The following is a 13416-nucleotide window of genomic DNA, read 5'->3' as shown; positions in this document are numbered from 1 at the left end:
GGCCATATGCTGTGCGGTGCCTGGTAATGCACAGAAGCGGACGATTCCTTATATCACGAGGGGGAACAAATTAATGAATCCTTGAGAGAACATCGGGACAGTCAATATTGTTCGACAACATATCGAAAATGAACATTCTTTGCAAGAACGTGCGGCGAGACTCCAGTGTTGGCAAATCTAGCAACATGCATGCATCTATTATTATACTGCGGAAGACGCGGAGGGTCGTTCCAAGGCAATTTTCTGAGAGCATATCGTACAAAACTTCTCTGAACGCACTCCAGTCGGCTACTTTGAACGGCGTTGTATGGCGCCCATACTTTTACAGCATACTCCAAAGTGCTCCGGACCAGTGCGCAGTATAAAGATTTCAGTGAAATCCACAAAATCGATAGCGTTCCGTTTTAGAAAACCCTATGTTGCAAAAGCCTTCGCCGTTGTTGCAGTGATGTGGTCGGCGAAACGAAGTTTTCTGTCGAATAACACTCCCAGGTCATGAATAGAATCCACCCGCTCGATGACACAGGCTTGAAGAGTATATTCGCCACGCCTTATATTTGCCGAGCGTCCGAAACTTATCATCTTACATTTATCAATGTTGATCTGCATACCGTTCAGCATTCCTCTATATTGACTATATCGTCTTGGAGCACAGCAGTGTCGAGTGCTGAAGCAATTGAACGAAAGATTTTCAGATCATCAGCATAGAGCAGTTTTTCAGAGTTGATACGGGTGCAGAGGTCGTTGATGAATAAGAGAAAGATCAGTGGCCCTAGGTGACTTCCTTGAGGCACACCGGTTGACGTTACGTATGCGCTTGAGCGTGTAGTGCCAATTCTAACGAAGGCGGATCGTTGTGAGAGGTAAGAATGCAGCCATCTGGTAACCCACTCAGGAAAGCCTAGTCACTCCAGCTTCAAAACAGCAATGTTGTGGGGCACCTTGTTGAATGCCTTTGCGAAATCAAAATATATAGCGTCCACTTGTTGGCGCTTCTCTACAGCTGGAACTAGAAAGCTCGTGTACGTCATCAAGTTCGAAGTGGCAGAGCGTTTTTTCATAAATCCGTGTTGTCGTTCGTCGATTATGTTGGAAGAAGCAGCGTACATCGCATTGTACACAAACTTTTCCAGAACCTTAGCTAGACAGTTCAGCAGCGAGATTCCTCTGTAGTTTTCAACATTGTGCCTATCTCCAGCCTTATGAATAGGAACTATAGCAGCTTCTTTCCATGCCATTGGGAAAATATTTTCCGAGATTGAACGCTGAAAAATAATACTTATTGGTGCTGAAAGCGCTCGGGCACAATGCTTTATAAACACAGGAGGCAAGCAATCCGGACCAGGCCCTTTCAAAGGATCAACGCTGGACAGAGCGCTCGCTACATCAGAATCATTTACGTTAGGTAGGAAGAGGAAGGTTGATATTATGCGTTGGCAATGTTTCAAGGTACTGCTGCGATGGATAGACAGGAGAGCTGGTAAATACATCTCGGAAGTGATCTGCAAAAAGGTTCGCCGACTCGGAAACGAACTGTGAATTTTTGTCTCGAAGATAGACATTTTCTGGTACACCCACGGAACGTTTTATACTGTTTATAAATGTCCAGAATGTCGAAGGATTATTTCGAAGGCTGCGCTGAACTTGGTTCAGCGAATGCACTGTTCCGGGCTGTTTCATATTGCAGTTCAGTTAGACGAAGAATAGTTTTGTTGTAGTCGGTCCTATGATGTAAATATCGCTTTCGTTGTTTCCGGAGTACGTTGCGTAGGCGACCAAGCTCAGCGTTCCACCACGGAAATTTATATGCTGTTTTTCTGTTAACACGTTTTCTAGGAACATTACGGCGAAGAATCTCATATATGGCATCATAGAACGCCACAACTGCCTGATCTAAGTCATTTCCAACCAACATCTCACGCCAATTGAGTGCACCAATGGCCATTGAGACTTCATCGAAGTTGCATCGAGTCAAAGTTGAAGTCGTCGTTAATTGTATCAAAAGCTTCACCGTCATCAGAACGCATATCAAATCTTAAAACGAAGCGTTTATGGTGAGGGTGAACCTCACCAGTATAGATGTGGGAGGCTCAATCAGTTCGAACACGTCCGTGTCATTGGCGAAAGCTAAATCGAGGGTCCGTCCATTCACGTTGCTAAGAGAGCTGATTTGATACAAGCCACCAGCTACCAATGTTTCTGTGATGGCCGTCTCTTGTTCCGTGGTTGCATTTTCAGGAAGGTAGTACTTTGTCGCGCCTATTACATTTGTCCAGGATGCTTTGGACTGCAGAATAGTGAACGTTATACAAGTCAGAATCACTGTTCGGCCTTAGATAAATGCAACAAATATATAACGATCGACCTGGCAGTGAAAAGCGTACGACAACTTGCTCCAAACATTCATATCCAGGCATTTTTAGTATAGTCCCAGTTAGATGTTTCTTTATCGCAATGAGAACACCACCTCTGCGACGTAGATGACTGGTAGAAGAGTTGCGATCGCATCGGTAGATTGCGTAGTTCGTCGTTAGCTCGGTGTTTAATATATCATCACGTAACCAGGTTTCGGTAAGAACGATAATGTCGTAGTCGCAGGAAGTGAGCAAGTGTATTGACTCGATTTTTCTTTTTGAGTCTTACCATTCGTCCATGCTGATGTCATAGGACGTTCAATTATTTTTAAATGTAGTTTTTCTACTATGTCACTTTGTACTAGACTTACTGAGGACCCTGTATCCATGAAGGAAAAGGTTTCTACTTCATGCGGTCCGTTCTTAAGAGTGACGGGAATTATTTGATAATGGATTATTTTACCAGAATGGTGGTAATTTATATTTTCATTGTCGCTTTCATCAGACCTTTTTTCCTGTGCTATAACATGTAACAGTTGGTGATGTCTACTTTTGCACCCTTCTATGTTACAAATTTTAGTGGTTCTACAATTCTTTACCGAGTGATTCGGTCTGCAGCACGAGAAGCATAAATTCTTCTCCTTAACGATCTTCCTCCGTTGGTCGGGAGAGAGTTCTCTAAATTTACCACAATCTATTATCCTGTGGTCAAGCTCGCATAACAAGCACTTTTGGTAGCTTGTAGCGTGATAATTAATCCTGTTAGATTTTTCTATTCTAACGGGTTTATCGTCTTGTAATCCCCGCTCAGCTATCAACATGGTAGCTAGCTTTTGCTGGGGCTGTAACCAATCAAATAAATCGCTTACCGTTGGAGCGACAAAGGGATTTGCAGTGGTTGAAAGCGCCCTTTCCTCATTAACGTGAGTTAGCCATTTTAAGTGCAGTCCCTGTGGTAACCTGCTGACTAAATCACGGACTAAACGTTGGTCATTGAGATATTCCTTACGTCCCAAACAGTCCATATTGGTGACGAGGTTACCAATTCGAGATACGAAGTCTACCATGGTTTGTGGTTGTTCGAAACGTGGATTCCTAATTTCTAGCACGTCTCGTAAAAGGCCTGAATATATCAGCTCGATGCTTCCGAACTGATCCTCTAATTTTTGGATAATTTTGTTAACGTTGCGCGAGTCTAAAAGCAGCGCGTTAACTGCTTGTAGCGCACCTCCCTTCAAGCATCTTTGCAATCGATGCAGGTTTTCTAAATCAGTGAATTCCCCTTCACGAGTTGTCTCGTCGAAGGTTTGTTTAAATCTGGGCCACATCTTACAGGACCCGTCAAAATAAGGCAAGTCCATTAGGGACTGCCTTAGGGCGTACTTATTTGCGGTAGTCTGGTTACCAACGTTGATGTTGTTAATTTTTTGAATCAATAAGTCAAAAATTTCCGCTTGTGGATTTTCTAATTGACTTCTCTCTTGTAATTTTCTTAGCTTTCTATCTTTTTCCGCGAGAGAGTCCCTAATAGCTTGGCACTTCCTACAAAGCCAAAGCTCGCTCTTCTTTGGCTTATGTTTCAACCCTACGCAACTCAGGTGGAACCAGCGATCGCAATCGTCGCAGGCCACCATATTGTCTACATCATTAGCTTTAACACATAGGCGACAGTTGCCATTTGGATTTTGTACAAAATTATACTCCATAGCTACGCTCTTAAAATTAGCTTACTTGTTTCCTTTTCTGTGTTGGACCAACGGTGTTCTTCGTAGTCCGCAGGTGCCGGTGCGATACCGACGGTGTTCTTCCAATCTGCAGGTGCCGGCGCGAGACCGACTGTGTTCTTCCTTCCTATTAACTAGTTGTAGTAAAACATAACTTTTGTCTCCAGTTTTCCGTGAAGAAACACTACTCAACTTTTGCGTTTTCACGGATAGTTATCCTACGTTTTGCATCACAACACTACTACAAATGTCAGACTGCATCGAATGTAGATTCCGCGCACCCACGTCTATCAGTGTTAATATATGTGCGTGCTGACAAAAGGTTCAGCAAATTCCCCTTGTCTAAGGTGTCTGCTGCGTCTCTTATACTTTCCACTACAGTCACTATACACTTGGTATGTATGTTTACTTTGTATGGATCTTGTACTTGTAACACTGTATTAGAACTTTAGTTTATATTTGTATCCTCAGAAGCTGCCACTTCATCCGCGCAACCTCCTTAATCGCACTTAATCCTGAGAGAATGCTTTCTATGCTGTACACCGTTTATACTTATCACACTATTTCTGGTTATCGGCCAGGTTTCGACTGTCCGGAAGTTTCAGTGTTCAGTGATAGATTTCAACTATCACTCTCCAGTGCTCCTCTCTGGAGCCACCATGAAACAACGGGAATGTTTTCCCAACACTTTGCTTACCAGAGCGAGTCCATGGACTTTATATCTCTCCTAATATTCCATGGGCTGTGGTCCTGCTTCCGTGGTTAGGTTTTCTTTCTTAGAAGGACGTCTGGAGTTTTAGAACTTTGAAACTTAATTTATTCAGAAAATATTTACAAAAGTTATCTTAAAGCTACATGTTGCCCGCGCGATTCATATATCGCTACGGGAAAATTTGTCCCTTTTAGTCCTTAAGTTTTTCCCTATTCTCCTGAGATACGGTGTAGATTTCCTATGGCCTTAGAAGGGCGCAATTCCTATTTGTTTACTTATATATTTGGCCCTGCCTCTTCAAGACTGACGTATTTAACCACAATACGGATTCCTGCTATTCAATCCTAGTCCAGTCCCGCAAGGGCTCACAAAATATGCGGTTACATTTGTACCGCTTTCTAAGATTTTATTACTATCCTAACCGCAGAGTAAGTGAGAAGGAAAAACCAAAGCTAGCTAATCGGACTGCGTATGGCACGCTTATGTATATTAGGCGCGGGAGGTTGATAAATAGACAGTGATCCCTTTTTCTGTGTTCTTTTCATTTCATTTTCGGGTTTTTAAGATCAACATCAACCTTCCCTACGCGTAGCAGTGATGCATTTCTTATGCACTGCTGACATTGTATAATTAACTCATTTGCGCGGCAACAAGCAAGAAAGCCTGCGTTTTTGTTCTCATTCCACGAACGTGCTGGTAGTAGACGGACAGGAAATCAGATGTTTTACGCAACGGAATGCTATGAACCAAGAGGTTTTCAGAAAGTGAACTGTCATGTAAAGCAAAATACTCGCCTGAGAAGGGAGTTCGGAAGACCGCCTCACGACCTCCGACCGCTGGACCAGGACGACTAAGCTGGTCGCTGGCTGGTAGCGCGACTGCGTCGGAGCGCTCGGGGGCTTCCGTAGTACTGTATAACGGGCGTCCCGGTGATGGCAGCGCAGCGTGAGTTTGTAGATGTTGTCTTGGCGATGGCAAGGAAATTATGCTTCGTTCAAATTGCACGAACGTGTTGTACCCGATGGCACGCTAGAAACCGAGTTGCAAGACGGTTAAGGCATACTTATATATACCAAGGAAATCGCCCCAAGCCCTGAGCTTACAAGCAGCGTTCAGAAAAAGAAATCCACCGGTGAATAATAATGCAAAACTTCATGAAATCAAAAAATGCCACTCGTCTCCATGAAAAAACTAATTTTACAAATGTCCAAATATCAACCTTCGGCGCAAAACGGCGCAAGATGGCACTATGATTTTGATAAAGAGATGACACTCTGAATGTAAATAAGTCCACGTTAAACATCTTTGTTATATTGATTTTATTGGTAACTTTTTAAATACTCATTATCTCTCAAATCTAAATACACCATTGAATTTCTATTAGAAACGCCTATATGGTTTGTTAAATTATCATTGTAGTACCTATTAAAGCGAGATGAATTAGAATGAACAAAAACTTTTTGTCACTCAAATTCTTGCAGATTTTCAAAACCTTTTACGGTTCAAAAAAATATAGCACTTATATTTTTCAATCGATTGACTCAAAAATTTGGCGAATACAACTTTAGGTAATGTACATTTAGAAAAAAATATAAAAGAATCGAAAATCGACAATAAATTTTGGAAGTTTTGACCGGCCCGGGCCCACTGTGCAACGGGTCGACATCATAGCGTTGACACGATTCAATGGGAGCGGAACGAACGGTATGACGAAAGCAAGTCGATTTATTCTATGATCACTCACACCACTCATGTAAGATTCATCTTATGAATACCAAAGTGCCATCCTCGCCATACCTGTATATATTACATTGGACTAAAACCTGTTGCCTTTCCTTAAGCAACACAATGGTTCCGTTCTGTTTTAACCGAAGTGGTACGCCGAGAACAACGTCCAGGACATGAACCCTCGCAATTCGCCAGAGCTCTGCCCAATAGAAAAATAGTGGGCATTCTAGAAAACACGAAAGACGGTTGTCAGCGAGCTGCAGGTCAAGGAAAATTGGCATTCTGCGGCGAGGAAAGTGACCAAGGAGGATGTGGAAAATTTGATGGAAGGGTCAATCGAAAGGCCTTTTTAATTCTTTTTAATTAAGCTTGCAAAGGGAACATGGTTTGGTTTTTTCAGAAAAAGTTTGACCGATGTACACACTTTCTTGTTTAACCAATTGTGAAGTAATTGGTTTCGAGGAATGTGAGGTTTACCAGGTCGGTAAAGGCTGGGTAATGCGTAAGACAGAGGCTGCTGCAAGCCTGAGCGCCTGAGCGTCTGATCTCCAGGAGGAGCGGCTCAAAACAGTGTCTGTTCCCCATGTTAGGGGCGGCTGATCATCGTCCGAGTGCCAGTGAAGGACTCTAAGCTCAACTGTTCACTATGGTCCTCCGGAAAGTTAGGGGGTTGGTGTCAGGGCCTGCGAGCCAGACGTAAAAAACCAATTGCAGCGAAAAGTCAACAAGATAAGAATGCGAACCGATACCAATGGCGACGACCACCGCGACGAAAAAGGACTTGCGATTGCAAGCTCGGAACGTAGAACTGCAGATCTCTCGACTCCATCGGGAGCACCAGCGTATTCGACGATGTTCTCAAGGACCGCGGGTACGGTTAGAGGTAATCATACCATCTGCCAGAGCTGCGGCAACACACATGAGCTAGGGACAGCTTTTATTGTGATGGGCGATATGCAAAGGCGCATGATCGGTTGGTGGCCGATCGACGAAAGAATGTGCAGGTTGTGGATCAAGGGCCGTTTCTTCAACATCAGCGTAATAAACGTGCACAGCCCTCATTCCGGAAGCACCGGTGATGACAAAGACGGTTTCTACGCGCAGCTCGAACGAGAATACGACCGCTGTCCAAGCCACGACGTCAAGATCGTCATAGGGGACTTAAACGCTCAGGTAGGCCAGGAGGAGGAATTCAGACTGACGATTGGCAAGTTCAGCGCTCACCAGCTGGCGAATGAGACCGGCCTTCGACTCATTGATTTCGCCGCCTCCAAGAACATGGCCATTCGTAGCACCTTCTTCCAGCACAACCTCGCTTATCGTTACACCTGGAGATCACCGCTACAGACGGAATCGTAAATCGATCACGTCCTGATCGATGGACGGCACTTCTCCGACATTATCGACGTCAGGACCTATCGTGGCGCTAACATCGACTCTGACCATTACCTGGTTATGGTTCAATTGCGCCCAAAACTATCCGTCATTAATCATGGACGGTACCGACTGCCGCCTCGGTACGATCTGGAGCGACTGAAGCAACCAGATGTCGCCACTGTATACTCGCAGCACCTCGAGGCAGCGTTGCCGGACGAGGGAGAGCTCGACGAGGCCCCTCTAGAGGACTGCTGGAGAACAGTAAAAGCAGCCATCAACAACGTAGCTGAGGACATTGTCGGGTACGATGAACGGAGACGACGGAACGATTGGTTCGACGAAGAGTGCAGAGCGGTTTTGGAGAAGAATGCAGCGCGAGCGGTCATGCTGCAGCATGGAACCCGATAGAATGTGGAACGATACAAACAGAAGCAGACACGCCTCTTCCGCCTGGTCCGCTTCATCCAGGAAGGAAATGGAACTGCTGTGCCGTTCTCAAGATACACGGAAGTTCTACCAGAAGCTCAACGCATCCCGCAAAGGCTTCGTGCCGCAAGCCAAAATATGTAGGGATAAGGACGGGAGCCTGATGACGGACAACCGTGGGGTGATCGAAAGGTGGAAGCGGCAATTCGACGAGCACCTGAACGGCGAATAGAATGTAGATACAGATGACCAAGGCAACGGAGGATTTGACTACGTCAGTGCAGTTGAGGACGAGAATGAACCAACTCCCACGTTGAGGGAAGTTAAGGATGCCATCCAACAGCTCAAGAACAACAAAGCAGCTGGCAAAGATGGTATCGCAGCAGAACTAATCTAGTTGGGCCCGGAAAAGTTGGCCACTTGTCTGCACCGGTTAGTAGTCAGGATCTGGGAAACCGAACAGCTACCGGAGGAGTGGAAAGAAGGGGTGATCTGCCCCATTCACAAGAATGGCAACCATTTGAAGTATGAGAACTTCCAAGCGATCACCATTTTGAATGCCGCCTACAAAGTGCTATCCCAGATCATCTTCCGTCGTCTATCACCTAAAGTAAATGAGTTCGTGGGAAGTTATAAAGCCGGCTTCATCGATGGCCGGTCGATAACGGACCAGATCTTCACCGTGCGGAAAATCCTCCAGGAATACCGTGAATTCCAGGTCCCAACGCATCACCTGTTCATCGACTTCACGGCGGCATACGACAGTATCGAACGCGTAGAGCTATGGAAAATCATGGATGAAAACAGCTTTCCCGGGAACAAAAGAGCGTAAGGATTTCGGGTGAACTTTTCAGTCCATTCGAATCTCGACGGGGACTGAGACAAGCTGATGGACTCTCGTGTCTACTATTCAACATCGCTCTGAAAGGTGTGATGCGACGAGCCGAGCTTAACAGATGGGGCACGATCTTCACGAAATCCGGCCAATTTGTATGCTTCGCGGACGACATGGACATTATCGCCCGAACATTTGGAACAGTGGCAGACCTGTACACCCGCCTGAAACGCGAAGCAGCGAATGTCGGACTGGTGGTAAATGAGTACAAACCAAAGTATATGCTGGTAGGCGGAACCAGAAACGACAGGATTCGGCTAGGAAACAGCGTTACGATCGACGGGGATACCTTCGAGGTAGTGGAGGATTTTGTCTACCTAGGATCCTTATTAACGGCAGACAATAACGTGAGCCGTGAAATCCGAAGACGAATCATCAGTGAGCCTACTATGGGCTCCAGAAGAAACTGCGGTCAAGAAAGATTCACCCCCGCACCAAATGCACCATGTACAAAACACTTATAAGACCGGTGGTTCTCTACGGGCACGAGACTTGGACCATGCTCGAGGAGGACCTGCAAGCGCTAGGAGTTTTCGAGCGACGGGTGCTAAGGACGATCTTCAGCGATGTGCAGGAGAACGGTGTGTGGCGGCGAAGGATGAACCACGAGCTCGCTGCACTCTTTGGCGAACCCAGTATCCAAAAGGTGGCCAAATCTGGAAGGATACGATGGGCAGGGCATGTTGCAAGGATGCCGGACAACGATCTTGCAAAGATGGTGTTCGCTAATGATCCGGTTGGTACAAGAAGGCGAGGAGCGCAGAGAGCACGATGGGCGGACCAGGTGGAACGTGATTTGGCGAGTGTTGGGCGTAACCGACGGTGGAGAGCTGCAGCTACAAATCGAGTATTGTGGAGATGACCGCATATAAATTCAAATTGCTATAACTTTCGATTCCATCTATGAAATATTTTCAAATTTACAGGGAATATACTTGCATACTATATCTTTCGAATGCCAATTACTAAATTAGTAGGCAAATATTTCCTTATGTATAAAGATCAGACCAAACCTGTGGGCAGGGTTGCCACTATTTTTCGAAGAAAATCTGGCAGTTTAACTAAAAATGTCTGGCAAAATCTGTCACTTCACAGCAACCTCAAAGTCATCGAAATTTGGCATACTTTTTGGTCTTCATAGAAAGTGTATTAATCGAAAATGGCCTAGATTTCCAAAATTTGTGTATAACAATTTCTATAGTTTAAAAATCTGATAAAACAAGAGATGTGACTTTTTGTTGGAAGCTTAAAAAGCACTGACTGTTCCAGATAAATCTGTGATAATGGTATCCCCACTGGGGTGTAACGTAGAATTCAGACTATCCGGAAAATTCAGGCAAATTTAAAAAATCTGGAAAAATGTCAGGCTGGAACGAATGTCTGTTCAGTTGGGAAAAATCTGGAAGATTCCAGATAAACCTGGAACATTGGCAACGCTGTCTGTTGGTCATAACGTGTCATAAAACTACAAATCGTCATATCTCTCGTATGTCTCGTCGGATCATTTTGAAATTAAATTAGAAGATGTTTGGATCCTATATCTTTCAAACGCCGTATGCCGAATTGATGGTCATTTTTTGGGTTAATAACGGTTTTAAGCACCTCTCCATACAAAGGAGTGACAAAATTATAAAAATTGGTTTATGTGGCTAAAATCCGGGTTTTTAACTAATTTTGGGTCGCTGAATCCATTTCTGCTATCAGTTTTGAAATTCCACAATTCTTTTGTACTTTTATGTAAATCCATCCGAAGGCGTTGGTTGTTAAAGGTTTATTATACAGGTTAATAATATTAACCAATCACATCGGATGTAGAAATGGTTGAAAAATCTAGTAAAAACTACTAATTTTTCAGTATTATGATGTTGTTTATGCAACCAATTTGTAAGAAGATTTATGAGCTACAGGGCGTCTCCATATGGGTATTCTCAATGAACATAGATTTAACAACTTCGGCGCAAAAATGCACAAGATGAGGCCTATATATCTTGAAGCTACACTAAATTTTGATTCAGACTCATGATAAGTTACCCATGGGAGGCCATCTCAAAAATTGGAAGACGTATAAAGACAAATTGCCGATGTGATATTGAATTTCTCAATTGTTTTTCTTGATAATGCTCACATCTATAGTTTAGCATATTTATTCTTATTTCCAGAGAACTACTCCAATCGGCCATGTAGTACTTGAAATATCGCCATTTGAAGTACGACAGTACGAGCAATTCTCATGAATCAAATTGAACGGAAATCCACGACATCATTTTCCTCAACGATATGCTAAAAATTCATTTCCGACTATCATAAAATTTTGAAATAATTTTATTCGAACTAAGCGAAAAATAAAATAAATATTTACAAAAGAGTTGATTTTTGTGAATTTCAGTGAAATTTAATAAAAAAGCTATAACATTGTTATTTATAGAAATAAAGCTTTGGTATCCCTTCGACTACGTTTTAAAACTTTTCCAAAGATTATAAACCTCAAAAATGCGAAGTAAGTTAGCATAGTGCGCAACCTATGTAGGAAAAATTGACACTAATTTACATTACCAAAAGCAGGCGCAACATGCAATGTTTATTATATTTTAGCTCCAGAACCTAATCTCTGGCTGCGTGTCTGTATGGCACATGAAAAAACAACCTTCGCTATGCCAAAAAATATTGAGAAAAAATATATATTTTTCCATAATCTGATTTTTCAACCAAAATTTCTGATAATTGCATTTAATTTCACTTGCTGTCACTGACTAATTTTATACCACAATAAAGGTAAGCAAAAGTTAACTCAATTAATCTTACGCCCAAGGTCCGTTATCATTTCATATCATCGCAATAAAACCAAATTGACGAAATCCGGCGGCACCGTGTAACTGTCAACAAAGCTCGCATCGAAACACACTCCACGATTACAGTGATGCAATAATATATATAATCGTTCGCTCCACTTTGTCATGTCGCTCGACTTCAAAACCGCGTGCAATCACTGCACTGCGCAGCCACAAACCAGCTGATAAGCAGCGAAGCAGCATTCCATATGACATTCACATACCTTTCCCCCGGGGACTTTCTCGGTCGAATTAGAAGACAAACCTCGACGAAAACAAAAACAAGCGAAATAAGTCTGATCCGGTATTGCATGCCAGCGATTCACCGTCGCTCACGTCGTCAATTGGATTGCCACAACAAGCTGTGCCAGCCGGAAATCAATACCTATCTTGTTAGATATGATATTCAGCACCACACACAGCAGACAGCCGAAATTGCTCAATTCATTGTCCCATAGATGGCAAGTGGAATCGCTTACGGTACACAACCAGCCAACAACGTCGTAGCTTCTGTTTGGGTTCGGGTCGTACTGCGCATGATCACTTCATGGTTTTGCTAAAACCTCCCCGCGGCATGGAATAGATGCCACTGCGGAACGATGTCGCGATAGCACGGTTCTCGCGGAGCGTTTTTCTCGTATTGATTACAGTAAAACGCCTCCATTCATCGTTGCGCCTTGTTGACATTCTCTTATCAAATTACGACGGGAGGTTTCGGCACAGGCCAGGAATTGGCGCACGCAGCCAGTAGCGGATGCAGAGCGTGCATATGCGTGAGGAATGCATTAAAAGTGCGAATCAATTGCGAAATGCTGTTCCGGGGCGTTCTATTTCGGATAGGCGAAGCAATAACGAATTAAAGTGAGCGAAAAAGCAGAGCATTGGTACTAATGGATGGAACGGTCGTCAAACGTGATTAAAAACACGCTGATTGTGTTATTTAAATGACAAATAAAATATATTTGACTACAAAATATTAAAAAATCATGTGATTAACCCTCCGGCACTCGCACGAATGGCTCCCCGAATAAGCAGCCGCTGGTGCTGGAAAAAGATTTCGCTAGAGCTTCGTACCGGAGTACCGGAGGGTTAAGTTACCTATTGCAGATTGTCGGCTTTACGTTTGACAACTTCCGTCAGATTTTGTACCGCTGTTGTGTCCACTTCATTTGATACCTAACTATAATTTGCTTTGAATGGTTTCATTTCCAAACATGTTCTGGAGTTTTCTGGAGGTTCTACTTAACGATTTCCGAATATTTATGAAGTGGGTCCAACTTTGGCAAGCTCGGAGGATTTATGTTCTTGAGTGCAACCTGTACGTTGCACAGTGATTCCACTTCATACAAAAGTTGGCAATAACCCAAAAGGT

This window comes from Topomyia yanbarensis, chromosome 3 (genome assembly GCF_030247195.1).
Source record: "Topomyia yanbarensis strain Yona2022 chromosome 3, ASM3024719v1, whole genome shotgun sequence".
Taxonomy (NCBI): domain Eukaryota; kingdom Metazoa; phylum Arthropoda; class Insecta; order Diptera; family Culicidae; genus Topomyia; species Topomyia yanbarensis.
This window is presented reverse-complemented; position numbering follows the sequence as displayed.